General features: G+C 46.7%; 1 protein-coding gene across 3 annotated transcripts in view; it reads left to right on the top strand.

Moving 5' to 3' along the window:
* The window catches only part of LOC107118477 (N-acetyllactosaminide alpha-1,3-galactosyltransferase-like), a 75,848-nt gene that overhangs the window by 17,725 nt on the left and 37,405 nt on the right, over positions 1-20,718 (top strand). The window contains exon 1 of one of the 3 annotated variants that reach the window (XM_015420830.1): positions 17,651-17,716. The exons of the other annotated variants lie outside the window; for them this stretch is intronic. The gene's annotated coding sequence lies outside the window, so the exon portion shown is untranslated. Of the gene's footprint in view, positions 1-17,650; positions 17,717-20,718 lie in introns of those variants that run through there. 3 annotated transcript variants of the gene reach the window in all.

The following is a 20,718-nucleotide window of genomic DNA, read 5'->3' as shown; positions in this document are numbered from 1 at the left end:
CCGCCTCCTCGGGACATCGAGCGGGGAGGATGGAGGAGACGGAGCTCTTCTCCCCCTCGCGAGTATCGCGGGTCCCCGTCTTGTACATTCTAATATTCATTGCATTATATTACAATCACTATTCCAATCTACTATTCCTAATAAGAAATACACTAAAATAAAGAGGATGTATAGCCCTTCTAATGGAGCTGCGGTGGCTCAAGTGGTTAAGACGCTGAACTGCAGGCTGTGGAAGGTCAGTAGTTCAGCAGTTCAAGACCCAGGTGCCACAAGACGGGGTGAGCTCCCGTTTCTAGTTCCAGCTCCTGCCAACCTAGCAGTTCGAAAGCAAGAAATTGCAAGTAGATAAATAGGTACCACTTCAGTGGGAAGGTAACAGCGTTCCGTGCGCCTTGGTGTTTAGTCATGCCGGCCACATGACCATGGAAACGTCTTTGGACAGCGCTGGCTCTTCGGCTTTGAAACGGAGATGAGCACCGCAACCCTAGAGTCGGATTCGACTGGCTTTCGAGCAAGGGAACCTTTACCTTTACCTATAGCCCTTCTTGGTGAGAATGCAGATGTAAAGACTGAATGAGTTTAGCATATGTAGCAAGATAAGAAACCAATATCCTTGTTGAGTCCTGGGGGGGTTGTTCTGAGTGTTGTAATAACTTGTAATTCTACAGTTTCCCTTTCCAGTCTGTTCCTGAAGTTTCTTTGCAATAAAACAGCAACTTTGAGGTCACCCACTGAATGTCCTGGAAGGTTGAAGTGTTCTCCTACAGGTTTCTCAGTCTTGTGGTTCTTGATGTCAGATTTGTGTCCATTTATCCTTTGGCGTAGGGTTTGACCTGTTTGCCCTATGTAGAGAACTGAAGGGCACTGTTGGCATTTAATGGCATATACAGTATTAGAAGATGAGCATGTGAATAAGCATGAGATGGTGTAGTTGATGCTATTAGGTCCAGTGATAGTGTTGACTGGATGTATGTGGTAGCTAAGTTGGCATCTGGGTTTATTGAAAGCTCTGGCACCAGTGCCTATGTTCAAATTAGAGGTTGTATTGTTGTGGGCAGGGGACATTTCGTAGAAAAAGAGGTGCAGGAGCTCATTAGCATAACTCATTAGTATAACTTATTTGCATATGCCACACCCCCTGACATCACCGGAAGTGTGTCAGAAAGCAACACCCACTGCTCAGGCTCCACTGGACTGTTTTGGATTGCTAGCTATCAGGGGATGGGAGGAACGTGCAGATCTGTCCTCGCAGAGGAGGGAGAGCTTGTACCTGAATAAAACTTGAAGGTGCCACTGGACTGTTTTGTACCGGGGAGGGGGGGCAGGGGGGGCTCTGCAACTTACCTGGCTGTTTCTTGCTCTGACTGAGGGCTGCTGGGAGCAGGGGGTGGGGCTTGTTGCATATGCGAACCCCCTGGGCTCTTCACTGCCGGAGCTCCGCTCCTGTGCGCTCCTGCAGGAAATGACTCCTGGTCAATGTTCCCTCTAAGCTGTGGAGTCTTGTGAGCAAAAATTCTACTCTGTGAGCTACTGGCATTAAAGTTGTGAGTGAGCGATTTGGCTGCTGCATAAATCAGTGTGCTCTGGAGCCATCGTTCCTGAGCTAAGACAAAAATCTGTGAGCCAGAGACTAAAAAACTGTGAGCTAGCTCACACTAACTCAGCTTAGAGGGAACACTGCTCCTGGTTGTGGGTAAGGTGTTGTTTGAGATTGGGGGGCTGTCTGTGCACAAGAAAAGGTTTGCCCCCCAGTACTTGTGAAAGAGAATTGTCATTATCCAGTAAAGGCTGGAAGTGATTATAGATGATGTGTTGAACTGTTTTGAGTTGAGAGCTGTATGTGACCACTAATGGTGTTCTGTTATTGGCCTTTTCTGCACTCTCCTTTTAATCCATGTTCACTGCAGTGTCCTCCAAGCAATTCTGCACTAAAATCAAATTCAACCTTCTTTTTAATCCAGTTTCCCCCCCCCCGTTCTGTGTTCAAATTGCTTCATTCTGCATTACATTACCTCCCTTCAGTGGTCAGCCCAGTTTCAGCCTGCTGTTGCCTCGGGTTATGTCTGTTTCAGGCCTGTCTTGCAGCAGGTTTTCTCTGGGCATCATTCTGGCTTTGTTAATCTGTTTCCTGACTTCATCAGGTGGATACTTTAGTTCCAAAAAGGTTTGTTGTAGATCCCTCAGGTGAGAGTCTCTGTCTGTAGAATTGGAGCAGATGTGGCTGTAGTGTAGAGCCTGGCTGTCTACAATGGATTGTTTGGTATGTTTAGGATGGTAGCTGGAGGCGTGTAGGTATGTTTGTCAGTCAGTAGGTTTCTGGTATAAGGTGGTGTCTATGTGTCCATTGTGTATTTCTACAGTAGTGTCCAGAAAATGTATTTCTTACAAAGATTGGTTCATTGTCAGGTTGATGGTGGGGCGAAAGTCGTTGAATGCCTGGTGGAAAGTGTTGCTCCAAGTAAGCCATAAAGATGTTAGCATACTGTGGGGCCATGCGGGTGCCCATGGCTGTACCATTGATCTGGAGGAACGAGTTGTTGCCATATCTGAAGTGGTTATGGGTGAGAACAAAATGGCACAGTTTGGTGGCAAAGTCAGCTGTGTTGTTGTCAGAAATCATATTCCTTATGTCTTGTAATCCATTTTTGGTATACAGAAATTCCACATCCAGATAAGCATGTGCAACTAGAACTTAAACATGGAATCTTCCAGTGAAACTGACTTCTTATTTAGTATCTTTGTTCTGCAGCTGGCATGGGTTGATCCAGACCAGTTAGTTCTAGGTTTGAGTTCACTTACTCTTTACCTTTGCAGTCACAGCACATCCCTTAGCCTACATGACTTGACCATTCTGATATGTCTCCACTCTGGTTCATTTTTACTTCCACAGTCTTATTCACTCTGTTTTACACATTCTATTCCACTCTCCATCAGTCTTCCAGCATGCACAAAACCATCCTGCCAGCTTCTTCTTTGTTCATTAATTGGGTAGTCTTTTTCGTGGCATATTTACAGCAATACAGAAACAGGTTAACTTGCACAAATACAACAGCAACAATACATAGGAATATAAGCCCATGTTTCATTAAAGTCTTAAGCAAATTTCCAACCAATCCTCCTATATGAGGAAGCCACCCTTACCAGTCAATGGTCTCTTCTTCTGAAACTTTATGGAAAATGTTCATTGCATTTTTAACAGATGGTATTTACTTTTCCTTGGTAGCGAGTGAGTAATCTATGGCCACATAGTTCTGTGCTGTTTCTTTCTGCAAAGCTTGCAAACCATCTGCGGTGACACTGCAGAGTATTTCCATGATATATTAGTGATAGTTTGTAGTTCTGAAACTCCTAGCCCTGGCAGGAACGCACACACAGGAACCCAGTGTTTCGACCTTGAGGCAGATTCTTTTATGCAGGTAGGAAGGTTCTGGGGCTGCTGGTGGTAAACAGCATCATGCCAGCTAACACCAGGGGCCAAATACTCTCTGGTGCAAGTTACAATCCAATTGTAAAGTAATATTTGTAGGCCCATCTCCCACATAGCCAATATAATCCAGGAATATTATTTTAGGGTACACATTTGCAGTTCCATTTCAGCAGAGGTCATTTCGGGGGGGATCGCGGGGGGATCGCAGTTCCCCCGGGTGAGGTACGGGGGGCGGGGCACACAACGAAGCCCCGCCCCCTGCTTCCAGCCGCCTCGCTTCCGGCCCTCATTCAGCCAGGAGGAGGCCGGAGATGAGGGAGGGTAAGTTGCTTCCTCCCTGCCTCTCCTCACCCCTGCCTGCCTGGGGCCAGGGAGGGCCTTCTCAGGGCTTCCTTGCACTCCCACCGGCCTTGCAGGTCCACCGCTGGGCCCCCCATGGGGCTCGGCAGTGGAGCTGCAAGGCCAGCGGCGGCGGCCGGGACCGTTGGGGGCGGGGTGTGTGGCCTTATGACACACTTCCGGTGATGTCGGGTGTGTGTGACCTTATGACACACTTCCGGTGATGTCAGGGGGTGTGGCATATGCTAATGAGTTATGCTAATGAGTTCCCCTAGCTCTTTTTCTACGAAACGACCCCTGCATTTCAGCAAGAAACAAAGGTGGGGTTGACATTACAGCTGGGGTTTCAGCACACTGAAGATGCAAAAATCAAGACAGGGTATAACAACCCTAACAATGTGAACAATTTGGCTGCATTGAAAAGTATTATTTCTGAAGGACAGTCCCAAGTCCTGCATTACAATTATGTTCCCACTTCCATTTGTGAAGTTATAATCTAGCCACCAGGTATCATTGGTACTACAGGTAACTTGGCTACTGTATTTTCCATGCAGTACTCCCCAGTTTTTCCTGAATAACAGACACACAAGTACTGACACAACTGAGCAGCTGCCTCCCTACTAAATATCCTTGGGAGATCTGATTGCTGTGGGCATTATTGGCATTAAAACAGAATGATGTATCCCCTCCTGGGGACACATTCCACCTATTGATGGTGAATGGATGAGAATTGGCGTGCACCTTGTTTTGCATGTGAGTATACCCTCTCACTGGAGCTGCGGTGGCTCAAGTGGTTAAGACGCTGAACTGCAGGCTGTGGAAGGTCAGTAGTTCAGCAGTTTGAGACCCGGGTGCCGCATGATGGAGTGAGCTCCCATCTCCAGTTCCAGCTCCTGCCAACCTAGCAGTTCGAAAGCAAGACATTGCAAGTAGATAAATAGGTACCACTTCGGTGGGAAGGTAACAATGTTCTGTGCGCCTTGGTGTTTAGTCATGGAAACGTCTTCAGACAGCGCTGACACTTCGGCTTTGAAATGGAGATGAGCACCGCAACCCTAGAGTCGGATTCGACTGGCTTTCGAGCAAGGGAACCTTTACCTTTACCTTTATATACCCTCTCACACAGGTTCAGATAGGAGGGCTAGATGACTAACAACAGGTGGCCCTTCAACCATTTGTGTGGGTCCATTTACACACATCCAACAGCAGCTTTTGTTGGTTTGGCTAATAAGATTTTGAATGATATTTAAAAATAAATTTCAAGTCCAAGCAGGGCCAACATACATAATACTAATAATACTGGCACAGTAATTAGCAATGGTGTACAACCTGATTAAAGAGTAGATAAAGGTTTATTTAGGAGCTAACATACTTGATAGGAAAGAGGAGAGACAGAGATAGGTTCCTAACTACATCTCTAGCTGAGAGAGGGAAAGACTGATTGTGGCGCTTCTGAGAAGAAGGGGGAAACTGCCCTAACAGGAGCAATCTGGAGACAATACAAGGAATGACACTGAACAGGAGAGAAGGTGCTGCCCTCCCTATCTCATCTAATTGTCTTCTCGCTGCCTCCTGCAGGGACTTCTTCTCTTCTTTGTACACCAGACATTGTCTTTTCCAACAAAGAATTAATTTTTTTTGCCACAAAGGAACAGCAACAACTTCATTGTATATGAGGGTTGTTTGGTTGGCCTCTGAGGCAATTCTTCAAGATATCATAGTCTGGTCCTCACTCAGTTGAGATAATGTCTCAAGGATGCAGGGTCCACAAAGGAATCCTATGAGTGCCGCTGCAGCGAATAGCAAACCTCACCAGTCACTGGATGTCCTGGCATAGCATTCTCTCAGCCTGTTCAAAGAATCCAAACAGAAGGGCACAACATTAGTGGCTAGACGAGCTGTGGCTAGGCTCACTGCTAGTGCTGCCGGGTCTGGGTTGGAAATCACTGGAGATTTTGGGGGTGGAGCCTGAAGAGGGTGGGGCTTGGAGAAAGGAGAGATTTCAGTGGGGGATAATGCCATAGAGTCCACCTTCTAAAGTGTCTGTTTTCTCCAGGTGAACTGGTCTCTGTAATCTGGAGATCAATTGCAGTAGCAAGAGATCTCCAGCCACCACCTGGAGATTGGCAACTGTACTCACTATCCTTTTAACGTGTCAAAGTTCTGCAACCCAATGAGAAACCAGGGCTCCGGTCACACGGGCCGGAAAATGCGGGGGAGAAGCGTGGCTGTTTGCCCCGGGGCAAAATAACGTGCGGTTGCGTGAGCAGATGTCCCGTGGAGGTCCCGAGGTTAGGGGGGAGGTGCCGATCACAGGACAATCCTGCGGCGCTGCAAAGAAGCGGGGCCGCGGGGCAAACAGGGTTGTGTTTGTTTTTTTAAAACTAAAGTGTGCGCATGCGCCGTTGGGTGCTTGTGCGCATCCATGGAGACTTGGGGGGAAAACACCTTTTTGCGAGGGGACATGGGCGGGCGCCGGAACTACGAGATCAGACGCTCGCCCATGCCCCGCGGTTTCCGGAAACTAGTACCTCGAAGGTACAACGCATCTTCGGAGTGAAGCCTCGGGTGAGCCATGGGAGCTCTACGCTTCCCAGATGTGGCAGTGAGATCGCACCCGGAAAATCCGCCTATCTTCCGTCTCTCTAGCGTGCCTAATGCTTCGTGTGACCGCAGCCCAGAATGGTTTTACAACACTCAGCAGAAGAAATCTCACAGTCAGGATGCAAATGGTCTGGCAGGCTCCTGCTTTATTTCTCTTTTAAACAATCATGAAAACTGTTGGCTAACCCTTTTATTCCAGGCTAAAAGCCAAGGAAAGGATCTGTTCAGTAAATTGTTACAGACAGCTCTTTTAAAAATGCAGTAATAATTCATTAGTTTATTGTTTCACAAGAGCAGTGAACTAGTTTGTTATTGTGATCACCTGTTGATGATTAAAGTAATTGTTTGTCGGTCCAATAAAAGCAACCCTTTAAAAATACTGATGATTATTTGACGATAGTTGGCTGGTTAATTGACCAAATCTCTTTTGCCTGTCAAACATTCAGCCATGGCTGCAATTGGCTTGGCATGGCAAAACTTGGATTCCGGTCAAAGATCCAAAAACCCTTGATCTAAGAGAAGGGTTTGCCCACACTCCAAAAACCAAACAGAAGGAAATTGCATACCCAGCCATGGCTCAACTTCTTCCTTTGTCAGCAATCCTGTGGCAATACCCCATCTTCTGCTCACTTAGAAATTGGGCTCCATGCTTTGCCCTTTCAACTTGACACTGGGGTGAGGGGATGTGTCCAGGCAGAAATTCAACAGGTAACACTTCTCCCAAACCCTTCTCACATATAAACCTAATGAACTTCTTCTTGCATTCATAAAAGGAACAGAAAACTCCTAACGTATATTGTAAACTGTTGTAACTCAGCCATATTACAATGTGTTTTTTCTGAAATGTGGCTGGCTTCCACCCTGCCTGAAGCTGATTCCTCGCCAAATTTCAGTCAGATGGGACACGTTGCCTGGTTGTTATAAGAAATAAAAGTCCCAGGCATTGCAATGGTAAAATGCTGATAACGTAGCACTGGGACAAGTACAACCAAAACAATTAAGGGGTTGGAGAACCATCCCTATAAGGAAATGCTGAGGAGTTTGGGGCTTTTTAGTTTAACTTGACGAAGGGAGGGACACGATGGATGTGTATGGTATAAAGAAAGTGGGATGGAGATAACTTGGTCTGCCTCTCCCAAAATATTAGAACTCAGGCCACCCAATGAAATTGACAGGCCACAGGCGTGAGATTTAGCACAGAGAGAAAGAAAGGCTATCACTCAACAAGTAATTAATGAGTAGAACTCACTGCCACAGGATGTAGTGATGCCTATCTTCTTTTTTTTTGCTGTCAAGACACAGCTGACTTATGGCGACCCCGTAGGGATTTCAAGGAAAGAGACTAATAGGTGGTTTGCCATTGCCTTCCTCTGCATAGCAACCTTGGAATTCCTTGGTGGTCTCCCATCCCACTACTAACCAGGGCCAACCCTGGTTAGCTTCCAAGATTTCACAAGATCAGGCTCACCTGGACCATTCAGGTCAGGGTCAATGCTCCCTCTAAGCTATGGAGTCCCGTGAGCAAAAATTCTGCTTTGTGAGCTCCTGGCATTAAAGTTGTGAGCAGGTGATTTGGCTGCTGCCTAAATGAGTTTGCTCTGGAGCCATCTGTCCTGAGCTAAGACACACAATGTGTGAGCCGGAGGCTAAAAAACTGTGAGCTAGCTCATACTAACTCAGCTTAGAGGGAACACTGCTCTTAGGTAGCTTTCAAATGGAATTGGTCGATGGGTATTAGCACAGTTGGTGAAAAGGAACCTCCATGTTCAGAGGCAATGTACCTCTGAATTCCAGTTGCTGGGGGGGGCAATAAGGGGGGAGGCATCTGTACTCCTGCTTGTGGGTCATCAAGGGAATCTATATGGCCAGTGCATGAAACAGGATTCTGGAGTTGATGTATCTGGATGTCTCTTGGTTTGATCCAGCAGAGTGTATGGTTCTTATGAAACAGCCAGTACCTTTCTCCTGCTAATAGTACCAGAGGTTTTTGGTAGAATAACTTAATAGAAGTAGGTTCAGACTTGACAAAAGGAAAGACACAGTACACAACTTGATTGATGGAGCAAGACATTGGGTGATTCTGCATTGGCTTTTCCCTCTGTTGTTTTTACCAAACTAACCGTGGAACAGAAATTCCCCTCTGCTTTGTGTGCTGCTTTTAGTTTCTTTGATCATCCGATTTTATGGTACCCTCTACACTGCATCTATTTTCTTTGATCATCGGGCTTTATGGTACTTTCTACATAGATTTATGGCCGTTCAGAGGTGACTTGGCTGTTAGTACGGTGTTGGCCCGGAGTATTTTAATGTGGTTTTGAGCTGCATCTTTCCCTCAGTATTGTGAAAATGTGGAGCGAATGCCAGATGCAGAACCAACCAATCTTGAGCCAGTCACCCTCTTAGCCTAACATACCTGTTGTGAGGATAAAACAGAGTGTGTGTGTGTGTGGGGGGGAACAATACTGTAATCTGCTTTGGGTCTGTGGGGATAAAAAAAGGAGAAAATAAAGAAGTCCTCCACGTGAATAGCAGAGGAATCTGACAGTTTATGCATTCTTATTTTCACCTTTGCAAAGAGGAAGATCACTGACAATATGTTGTGGTCTCACCCTAACTCCGTTTTGCTGGCTTCTTCGAAACTGCATACTCGAGCTTAAACTCATGATCTGAACTGACCAGACATTTTCAAACTGACAAATATGGAGCCCAAATCACAACTTAGGCAGTTCCGTTTTTTTTTTTTAAATTCTCCTTTAAGATAGGAGCTTTTTGTATTCAGGAGACAGAGAAGATTACCTAGACGTTTCTCTCCTCCACAGTTTCTTTTGGGAAGAGAAAGACCATACACACATTATGCCTGTGTGCATGACCAGTGCAGTCACAGAGGAAACAGGACTGCCTGCCAGTTGGACTTGCACCCCTCCCTAAATGCAGCTAACATAAATTTTGCAGAAGCTCTTGAAGGAGTCAAGTATGCATGCTGGGGGAAGGGATAGGGTCATGAGCTGTGACCAGTGCGGTCCCACTTCCCCCTGTATGCACACTGACTGTGTAGACAGATAAAGTCTGTACAGTCCTATTCTCTCTTTTGCTGCTTCTCTCGTGTTCATTGAAATTCCTTCCCAAGCACCTAATTGTCAAGCTACGTATTTGGAGCTGGTTACTACTTTCTGTACTTAGGGACTGGCATTTGATCAAAAGCAAGAATGAGATTTTAGTTTTCAGCTTAGTTCTCAGCTGCTGGGGGGGGGGATCTCATATTTTGCAACATTTCAGAGCTGAGAATACGAGTGCTCTTGTACACACACCCCTTATCTTCCTAGCTAGGATCACAGCAGAAAGACCCCTTAACCTCCATACTGGTTGGTGAAGGCTCTTCGCTGCCTGCACTTTCTTTGCAATCACCTGTTGTGGATTTTGAAGCAAGGGGTGCCAGTCAATTGACCATGACAGTTTCTCTTTTTTTATAGCTGAGGGATATTTAATTTCACAATAGATCTGGTCTTGCTTATTGCAGAACAGCCATAACAAAACACGTTTGGAAGCTTTTCCTGTCAAATGGTTGCAGGGTGGGGAAGGCAGGAGCCGAAGGGCACGCAGCAAGGCAACTTCTAAGAAGGCAACTCCATTTTTCCCCCCTCAATAGGGACAACAAAGGGTCAGTGAAGGGATTTATTAAAATCTTTTTTATCTCACCTTCCCCAAGAAAAGGGCAAAACAGATGTGAAGAAGAGAGATCTGTAAACAGAGTTGCATCTCTCTCTGATTTTAAACTGCAAATAGAATTGGGTGTCTGTGGATAATCCTTTCCCTTGTACTCGGTTCACAAAAACGTCCCTCCCCCCTGTAGTCTTTTTTTCAAAACCCCCCTCCCCAATCTGGTGATAGAAACTGCCGTTAAGTCACAGCCAATTTATGGCAATCTTGTAGGCTTGTGGAGGCAAGAGATGAACAGAGGGAGTTTGCTGTCTCTTGACTCTGGGCAGCAACACTGGACTTATTGGGTGGTCCCCCATCCAAGTACTAACCAGAGCTGACCCTGCTTAGCTTCCAAGATCTGACAAGATCAGGCTAGCCTGGGCCATCCAGGTCAAGATAGAGACTGTTTACATCTTTAAAAACTGCATGAGACAGTTGTGGGTACCTTGCCACATTTCGTCTGACAGTGATTTTGCAAGGATGGGGATCAGGAAACTGGAGCAGCCCCATATTATACTCCACTGAAGTCCCCTCCCCTCCCCAAACCCTGTCCTCCTCAGGCTCCACCCCCCAAATCTCCAGGTGTTTTCCAGCCCAGAACTGGCAACCCTAAGTAAGGACAAGTGCTCAACCAGTTTGTGGATTCAGACTAATTCACTGCCTGCTGAATGCAGAAAGGAAGAAAGCAAGAGAACTCCTTGGGCAGTTATTCTCCCTCTATACTGGTCCCAAAGTGGGCAATACCGCCCTGTGGGGGATGCTGAAACGATCCAGGTGGGCTGGAACGATCCAGGTGCAGATCCACAAACTGCATCTTTTTGTCCACTTCTTGAAGGTAGATTTCCAGGGGGGTGCTGAGTAATTTGTTTTCTGGAAAGGGGGCATTAGGCCAAATAAGTTTGGGAACCTCTGCTCTAGAAGGTCTCCCTCTTAAAGCAATGGTTCTCAGACTATGGTTCGACACCAAAAAATTGCATGTGGGTTGTGTGGCCCAGCAGGAGGAGGAAGACTAGAGGGATTTGGGTCTGCCTCTGCGGCATGTATGGAATGGAAATGCAATACAGCTTGTCGCTCTGTAATGCTAGATATTTATAAACGCTGAACATGCAAAACAAAACAGAAATTTGTTCAGTGTTCAGTTACTGATGTGAGACTCCTGTATTCGATGCGTGTGTGGGGGGGGAACACGGAGTTACTTTGCGAAGGGGTCCCAAAAGGACAACGAATTTAGAAGTGGGTCCCAATAAGTACGGTAAGTTTAGATGTGGCTCCCACTTCAGAAAGCCTGAGAACCTTTGCCCCAGTGCATTCCTCAATGTGAACATACAATTTCAGAGTTCTCAGGAGGGCTGGGCTCACAGAAGGAAGGAAAAGAGGGATAAAGATTGCTACTTGGTCTGCTTTTCTTGGAACTGGCTTGCTGGCAGCAGGCTTTGCCCTCCCTGCCAAATATATCAAGGTGGAAAGTTGACAAATCCTACCAAAGACAAATAAAATCACTGCTGGGAGTCAGATTGCCGGCTCTGGGTTGGGAAATCCCTGAAGATATCAGAGGTGAAGCCTGGGGAGGACAGGGTTTGAGGAGGGGACGGACCTCTGCAGGGTATAACGCCATAGAGTCCACCCTCCAGAGCAGGCACTTTCTGCAGAACAACTGGCCTCCGTAGTCCGGAGGTTAGTTATAATTCTGAGAGATCTCCAGGCCCCACCTGGAGTTTCAACAAACACACGGGAAACATGGCAAAATTAGACAAATGTAAAGAAACACTGTGTTAGAACAAAACACACTCCACTAATATGCACTCGTGTCTTCATGTTGTTGTTCAGTCGCACAGTCGAGTCCGACTCTTTGCGACCCCATGGACCAGATCACGCCAGGCCTTCCGGTCTTCCGCCGTCCTCTGAAGTTTGCTCAACTTCATGTTGCTCAACTGTCTAACCATCTCATCCTTTGCCGTCCCCGTCTCCTTTGACCTTCAATCTTTCCCAGCATCAGGGTCTTCTCCAGGGAGTGCTCCCTTCTCATTGGGTGGCCAAAGTATTTGAGCTTCAGTTTCATTATCTGGCCTTCCAGGGAACAGTCAGGGTTGATTTCTTTTAGGATTGACTGATTTGATCTTCTTGCAGTCCAAGAGACTCTCAAGAGTCTTCTCCAGCACCATAGTTCAAAAGAATCTATTCTTCGGCGCTCGGCCTTCCTTATAGTCCAACTCTCGCAGCCATACATGATTACTGGGAATACCATTGCTTTGACCATGCGGACTTTTGTTGGCAGGGTGATGTCTCTACTTTTTATCATGCTTTATTATCTTCATATATTGATTTAAATACAATAGACCCTAGTGTATCTTATACATATTCATTATAATACAAAAACCTAAAGAACGTTATATATCTACTAATAGCAAAGTCCACAGCTACAAAATACCTATTCCAGTGCTGTAGACTATCTTGCTCCTGATAAGAGACTGATGAAGGTTGCAATAGTAGTAAATGATGAGAGATGCAGCAGGCTGTTTTGCTCTCCACAAAAAGTGATTCAGCAAGCATCAGAGCAGGCATGAGAGATGCAGCAGGCTGTTATGTTTTTCACAAGAAGTGATTCAGCAAGCATCAAAGCAAGCAACACGCCTCCCAGGCAAAAATTGCGTGTTTTGACAGATTCTTCTTCAGGCAGACATATTTTTCATGGAACCAAAGCTCACAATGCTACAATGCACAAGGGTCTCTATTGTATTTAAATCAATATATGAAGACACAAGTGCATATTAATAGAGTGTGTTTTGTTCTAACACGGTGTTTCTTTATGTTTGCCCACCTGGAGTTTGGGAACCCTAGCTGGAAGCAGGGGAGGGAAAGGGAAGCAGCAGACCCAGGACAGGCCTACAGCTTTGGGACGCTCTGGGTGAAAAACAGCCACTGCAAACACAGCTAGGCTTGATACCAGTTTAATGGTGAAGATACAAACTTCAAGAGCTCTGGGGATTTGGTAAGTGTGCAGAGCTCCCCTCTCAGAACTATAATTCCCAGGGTTCTTGGGACAAAATGAATGTCTGTTGAACAGCGGTAGTGTTAATATAGCCTTATGCTTTGCAATAATGAATCCGACAAGAACATCTGCTTTACCCCCACCCCCGATTAGCTGCGGGCAGAACACAGAAGTTCCTCCCACCACCACTCCGCAGCTCCCCTTGAAGTCAGAGCACAGGAGGATTTTCCTTTGCTATGGTTTACAGGGGGAAGGCATGGGAGTGGAAGCTCCCCCCAAAAGAGGGGACATCCAGCTGTCCACATGGGGCAAGATCCCTCTATGGAAGTGACCAGAACTGGTGCCTTCATGGCATTCAACCAACTTTTCCCAGAATCCAGAACCCAAAAGAACTAGTGATTTAGCTGAGCTGTACTCCAAGCCCGACTCCCAACTAGGTCTTGTTGACTTGTTTTCGCTAGGAGAGGACAAGTATGACCAAATTGTCCCCCCGCTTGGGAGATTGTAAAGATTTTGTAACCCCTTTTCTGGGGGGAAGGGGGACAACCACAGTCCCATGGTTAAGCAAGGACTGTCTTGAATTTCTCCTCCCTGCATTCTCAAGTCCCCCCCCATTTCACTCTCACTTCTCTCTTCTGCAGAACAAACCCATGATTCTTTCTATCAATGCAGTTTCATCACACTGAAATTTCCCTGTAAATTGCACAAACTCGGCAATTTGACTTGACCTGAAGAAACCCACCACTGTGCATTCCACCTGTTACACATGATACACATACAACTGGAGGGTTCACAAGACTCGGGGGGGGATCCTATCTCCCCCCATCACTGAGCTTAGGATGGCTACAGGTCCCGCCATCCACCTCTGAGGCAAGCTGCAGTGGTGGTGATGGCTGGGGTCTGCATCAAGCCCAAAGCGGCTCCCAGTGGCTCCTGACATCTGCCATAGCCAGGCCCAGAGCAGCTCCCAGCACACACTGCTGTTGTGGTCAGTCCCGAAGTGACTCTGGCATCTGCGGCTCCCATGGTCCAGATCGGCTCCCAGTATCTGGTGCCAGGCCCAGAGTGGCTCCCAGTGACTGCCGCTGCAGAATTACGGCAAGTGCATTGTCTGCACATGCGTGGGCAATTTTTTAATGGTGGGTTTAAACCCTTCAATGTATTTTTTAAAAACGATTTCAGATTTTTCTGTAAACCTGGGGTGGTCTCCCAAGTTTGCAGGAAAATATGTTTAGTGTCAATAAGAACATAAGAGAAGCCAATGTTGGATCAGGCCAATGGCCCATCCAGTCCAACACTTTGTCACACAGTGGCCAAAAATACCAGGAGCCATCAGGAGGTCCACCAGTGGGGCCAGGACATTAGAAGTCCCCCCACAGTTGCCCCCCTGAACCAAAAATACAGAGGATCACTTGCCCCAGACTGAGAGCTCCTATCTATACCTTGTGGCTAACAGCCACTGATGAACCTCTGCTCCATATGTTCATCCAATTCCCTCTTGTTGATTTGACCCTTAACCACAGATTTAGATATCTGCAGATGAGGCCATATATCACTATTTGATATATAGATTACCCACATCAGTGACATTTACTAGCTTTTTAAAATGTTCACATCTTGCCTTTCCCCAGGGATAAAAATATATAAAGTGCCCTGGTATGTAATCAACACCATCTAAAATGCATGTAAAAACCAGTCAACCTGCACACCATGATACCAATGAACCTATAAGATTATGAGCGAAAAACCAGTAAATGAACATGGTTAAAGAAAGGACAAAGAAATAACAGAGCACAGTCGTTCATCCCCTGTGTCCACACTGGTTGGAGGCAAGCCATGGCTCAGTGGCAGAACACCAGCTGGGCACGCAGAAGGTCCCAGATTCAATACGTGTCATCTCCAGGCAAAAGGATCAGGGAACAGGTGATGCGAAAGATCACAGCCCGGAGAGCCACTGCCAGCCGGAGGAGACAAGACTGACCTTGATAGACCAAGAGTCTAACTCAGCAGATGGCAGCTTCATGTGTGCTCATGTGCAGAGCACCTCTCCCCTCCCTGTTTGCAAGGTGTGCGAGGCAAGGTTTCTAGGGAAGAGCACCCCCCTCTTTCCAAACCAGAACCCAGCAATGAGAGGGGCTGCTAGACTACATGGTGAGGTGTTTTTCACAAAACAACAGCACTTGCTGTGTTTGGTAGTTGGATTGCTGCTCTGCAACTTAAGCGCCCAAAAGAGGGTGGGATCAGAAGTGTCCCCTGCTTGAAATCCACATTTTAAAGGGATTTTCTAAACCTCATTTGCAGCAAACTATTGCAGACTACAAAAGTCAGCAGCCCCGCCAAACTAGCACAGAAGCCGCCACTGTGCTATTTCCTCCCCTTTCCGCTTGACATAAATGTGGGGCATGAAAAGCAAGTTTAAACCGGAAATGTGAACAGGAAAGCAAGAGAAAAAGACAGGTGAGGGAGAACAAGGTTAAGCTTTGCACGCCTCTGCTCAGAAGCCGTTCCGCCCCTCCTGAACCCCCAGGAGTTAACCGCAGGAGGAGAGCATCATGGTTTTGTAGAATTATTCAGTTGGGGTCAATCGACAAAAGCCCTTTGGGCTGAAGAAAAATAACAGGCAAAAAGAAATCCAGCTCTTCCTAATCCAGGCACTAAGAAATAATGCACGTGGCTGGAACAAAGGCAGGGGCCGTCTTCAACAATGGGCAACAGGGACAGCTGCCCCCGGGCCCTGCACTGGAGAGGGGCCACTGCCCATGGCCATGCACCCCTCAAGGGGGAGAAAGAAGAAACGCCGGTTCCTGCCTCTGCTTGCTCCTGCCATGCCTTGGGCTTGGGTAGCTGGCTTCTGGCAGCAGCTGTGGCTCCTTCCTACCCACCTTGTGGGGACCACCCCTTGCTTGGCCTGGGCAGGGGGGGGGGATTGCTGCTCTGCAACTTAAGCGCCCAAAAGAGGGTGGGATCAGAAGTGTCCCCTGCTTGAAATCCACATTTTAAAGGGATTTTCTAAACCTCATTTGCAGCAAACTATTGCAGACTACAAAAGTCAGCAGCCCCGCCAAACTAGCACAGAAGCCGCCACTGTGCTATTTCCTCCCCTTTCCGCTTGACATAAATGTGGGGCATGAAAAGCAAGTTTAAACCGGAAATGTGAACAGGAAAGCAAGAGAAAAAGACAGGTGAGGGAGAACAAGGTTAAGCTTTGCATGCCTCGGCTCAGAAGCCGTTCCGCCTCTCCTGAACCCCCAGGAGTTAACCGCAGGAGGAGAGCATCGTGGTTTTGTAGAATTATTCGGTTGGGGTCAATCGACAAAAGCCCTTTGGGCTGAAGAAAAATAACAGGCAAAAAGAAATCCAGCTCTTCCTAATCCAGGCACTAAGAAATAATGCACGTGGCTGGAACAAAGGCAGGGGCCGTCTTCAACAATGGGCAACAGGGACAGCTGCCCCCGGGCCCTGCATGGAGAGGGTCAACTGCCCATGCCATGGCCATGCACCCCTTAAGGGGGAGAAAGAAGAAGCGCCGGTTCCTGTCTTTGCTTGCGCCTGCCATGCCTTGGGCTTGGGTAGCTGGTATCCGGCAGCAGCTGTGGCTCCTTCCTACCCACCTTGTGGGGACCACCCCTTGCTTGGCCTGGGCAGGGGGGGCAGTACTGATGAAGCCCCATCCTGAACTTTTGCCCAAGGCCCCAGAATCACCAAGACTGCCCCTGACTGAAGGCCTGCTCTGCACACGAAGCCCAATGAGGTGATAAAGTGGTGGCAAATGCAAAACGCTGCGGCTTTAATGTATCTATTGATTGGTTAATACAAGGAATGACGTGCTATTGTGGTACTGCATTTTACTATAGACCAACATGGGAACTGGGGAGGGGACTCGAGATCCTATGCTGAGGATTTAAGCTGGGCCTTCTGCAGTCAAAGCGTGTGTACTCTACCGCTGGGTCACAGACCCTCAGGTTATACAGAGAAAGAACAACTGGCCCAAGGTCACCCAGCAAGCTTCAAGGCAGAGTGAGCATTTGAACCTGTTGGTCTCCCGTGTTTTCGTTCAACAGTCTAACCGCCACATTGGGCTTCCTCTCAAATTCATGGAAGGTCTATCAACCGCTGTTAGCCATTAGTGGAGCCTCCATGTCTAGAGCACTTGTGGATTGGGAGCCAAGACCCCACTAGAGAGTCCAGAGGCATCTGGCTCACCAAATGAATAATCAACTTTGGTCTGATCGTGCAAGCCAAGTCTTGTTTTTTTTAAATGCCGCCTGGGGGAATGGGGCAGGATGTGTGTGTGTGTGTGTGAGTGAGTGAGTGTTTGCTTGTGAAACATTTCAGGACGGTTGCTAGTCTCTTATCGCCTTCTTTAGCTCAGCTGTCCTCCTAGCTCTTATCTATGCAACCCTGAAGCTCAGTTGCTTCACAGCCCACCCAACCCCCTCCCAGGAGAGACGATTACTCCACACACTGAATTCACAGCAACATCCCAGGCCAGCAGGAGCCTTGCCCAGCTTTGAGATGGACGCCAACAGAAGTCCGGCTGGTGTGTTCATCGGACAGGGCTTTCTCCGTTGTTGCCACCAGATGGGGGGACTCCCAGCCAGAGGAGGTTAACCGTGCCCATTAGCACCTGACTTTTCAGAGACTTTCCAATTCCAGAGGTACTTTTGTACTTTTTAAAAAATGCTGATGATGTTTACTCTGAATTATCAGCCTATTTTATAGTCACTTGGGGGGTCTTACTGATTTTAAGGTGCTGTCATTAGATAGTTATTTTATGAATCAGAATTTTATTAATGCTTTAAGGCTGCTGCTGCTGCTGTGGCTGATTGTTGATTTTGTTTTAGATTGGTTATCTATGCATTTTTATTGTATTTGCCATTTTAAATTGTCAACCTGCTCTAAGCCAGTAGAAAGGATTTTAATATCCTAAACCAGATAAGTAAGACACAGAAAGTGGTGTGAGACACTGCTAGGCTCTCCTTTGTTTCGATGGGGCTTATGCAGTAAGACTCCCAAGCAGTGTTCCCTCTAAGCTGAGTTAGTGTGAGCTAGCTCACAGTTTTTTAGCTTCTGGCTCACACATTTTTGTCTTAGCTCAGGAAGGATTGCTCCAGAGCAAACTAATTTATGCAGTAGCCAGATCCCTCGCTCACAACTTTAATGCCAGTAACTCACAAAGTAGAATTTTTGCTCACTAGACCCCACAGCTTAGAGGGAACATTGCTTCCAAGTGCATCAAACCCTAGGGTAGTGAACAGGGGGGTAGCAACTGAATCTCTCTCTCTCTCTCTCTCTCTCTCTCTCTCTCTCTCTCTCTCTCTCTCTCTCTCTCTCTCTCAGGAACAAAAATGCTGAGGTGCCCATAACTATCAGGGTGTAGATGTGAAGAAAAATGGAACTGCTGATTCTTCTAGTTCTTGCATGAGTTTTTAATCTCACTTGTTACTTGCAACTGCACCAGAAAAAAAGCTTTTGACGCCATATGGCTCATTCACTATATGAGTTCAAAGGTTATATTGATATTATTTGGAACCTTAATTTGCGACAACTGCTTCTGACCAAAAACGGGGCAGGCTGTGCTTTGCTCTCTTGCCTGTTTTTTTTTTACCCTGCAGATTAAAAATGTTGGGTAAATTAACAGAGGAGTTGAAAATTCAGTCTAAAACTCTTCTGTTTCAAGAACCTTTTTCTGTGTGAAAGGCTTATGTTTTGCTTCTGGTTAAATCTTGGGAAAATGCTTATTATCTGTGGGTTGGTTGTGCTCCTGGACTTCGATGTTGTTGCTTTACAGAAAATTCTTGTGGCCACCTTATCATTTAGTACATAGTTCTCCTGCCTATCCTCCAAGGAGCTCAGGATCGCATCTGTTGTTCTCCCCTCCACCAATTTATTCTCTCTACAACAACCCTGTGTGAGTCTGAGAGAGACTAGCTGACTAGGGATGGGCACGAATCGGGAAAATGTGGTTCAGTTCATGGTTAGTGGCGTGCCCGGCTAAACAAACCAGTTCAGTACGTGACTCGGTAGAAGGCTCCCCCTCGGCATGCTAGAGGATACCAAACTCGCAGGGGATCTCTGGCTGTATGGTCCTCTACCTGCCCTCCAGGTTTGGTGAGAATTGGATTTACAGGGTCCGAGTTAGAGCCCCCCCAAAGAAGGTGCCCCCAGGATAGTGCTTTCTGGGGAAATGACAGACAGTTTGAATGCTAGCTCTGCATGGAAGCATGCTGGGGGACCTTGGCATACACACAACCTAACCAACCTAAGCCGCCCTGAGCCGCTTTGGCGGCGGGGGGAGTCAAATAAATAAATAAATAAATAAATAAAATGGAAGAGAGGAGAATTATGTAAGTCAGTTTGGGGGGAAATGCAGGGTGTAAATTAAGTAAATAAATAAATGTATGCTTGATATTTCTTTATATGTGCATTAAGTAATTCTCATGTTATGTTCAACAAATGTACATCTCAACACATGATTTAAACCCCACTTTTATCCAGGTAGTGGTCCTCAGTTTCATTTGTAAAGTGAATGTGCAGTGGCTCTTTCTTACAAAAAGATGTACACTGGTACATGCAAGATATATATCTGTTCAATGTAACTCATGAGCAAGGCTACTGAGTCAGATCATTGGTCCACCAAATTCACTCTTGTGTGCTTTGACTATCCGTGGCTCTCCAGCGTCTCAGGCAGAGGTCTTTCACTTTCCCTGCTACTTGATCCTTTTAATCAGACACGGCAAGGATTGATCCTGAGACTCTGCATGCAATGTAGATGACTCTGCCACTGAGCCACAATGTTCCTTCTAAGCTTGAAGAGTCCTGTGAGCACAAATTCTACTTGACCTTCTTAACTTTTTTGTGGATAGTTGTCCCTTAGTTAAGTGGGTTTCTGAGGACCAGCGGAGGACGCCGGAAAGTTATCCAAATCATTGGTTTGATGCCGAATGTAGGTTGGCCAAGAAGGCCATTCGAGAAAAATTGTGGCGTTTTAGACTTACTAGGAGACCTGAGGACTTGATTGAATTGTTTTCTCTCAAAAAAGTTTTTAAGGACCTAATTCGAGTGAAAAAGGAAGCCATGGCCACTCAAGACTGGGAATCTCTTGCTACCATCTTGGAGTCCAGGGATGTGAAGGCCTTTTGGAGGCTTGTTAGATCAGGACGTCAGGCTGACATTGTGACGACAATTTCCCCAGCCAGATGGAGGGTGCATTTTGCAGCTTTGTATCAATCCTCAGAATGCCCTGTCGATGAGAAGGAAATTGATGAGGTGTTGATCTCTGCTCCGGACTGGGAGCGGGTCTCTCCAGAGTCAGTACTTGAACGTTTTAATCAGATGAAGCGTGGCAAAGCGGTGGGTCTGGATTTTATACCTCTAGAACTATTTTTGGTGAATCCCGAATGGTGGGCTCATCGTTTGGCCCACCTGTTTTCAGATATCAACAAGTCAGCTAATATCCTCGATATTCGGAAGACAGCTACTATAGTACCTATCCACAAAGGTGGGGATACCAACGACCCGGGGAATTATAGACCGATTAGCCTTATTGCTATCCCTGGGAAGATCTACTCTGCACTCCTTCAGGAGAGACTCCAGAAATGGCTTGATGAAGAGAGGTTCCTTTTCCCTGAACAGTGTGGCTTTCGACAGGGTGTTACTA

This window comes from Gekko japonicus, unplaced genomic scaffold, assembly GCF_001447785.1.
Source record: "Gekko japonicus isolate JY-2015 unplaced genomic scaffold, Gekko_japonicus_V1.1 scaffold2095, whole genome shotgun sequence".
NCBI lineage: Eukaryota > Metazoa > Chordata > Lepidosauria > Squamata > Gekkonidae > Gekko > Gekko japonicus.
The sequence above is the reverse complement of the archived record's forward strand: the minus strand, read 5'-3'. Positions and strand labels throughout refer to the sequence as shown.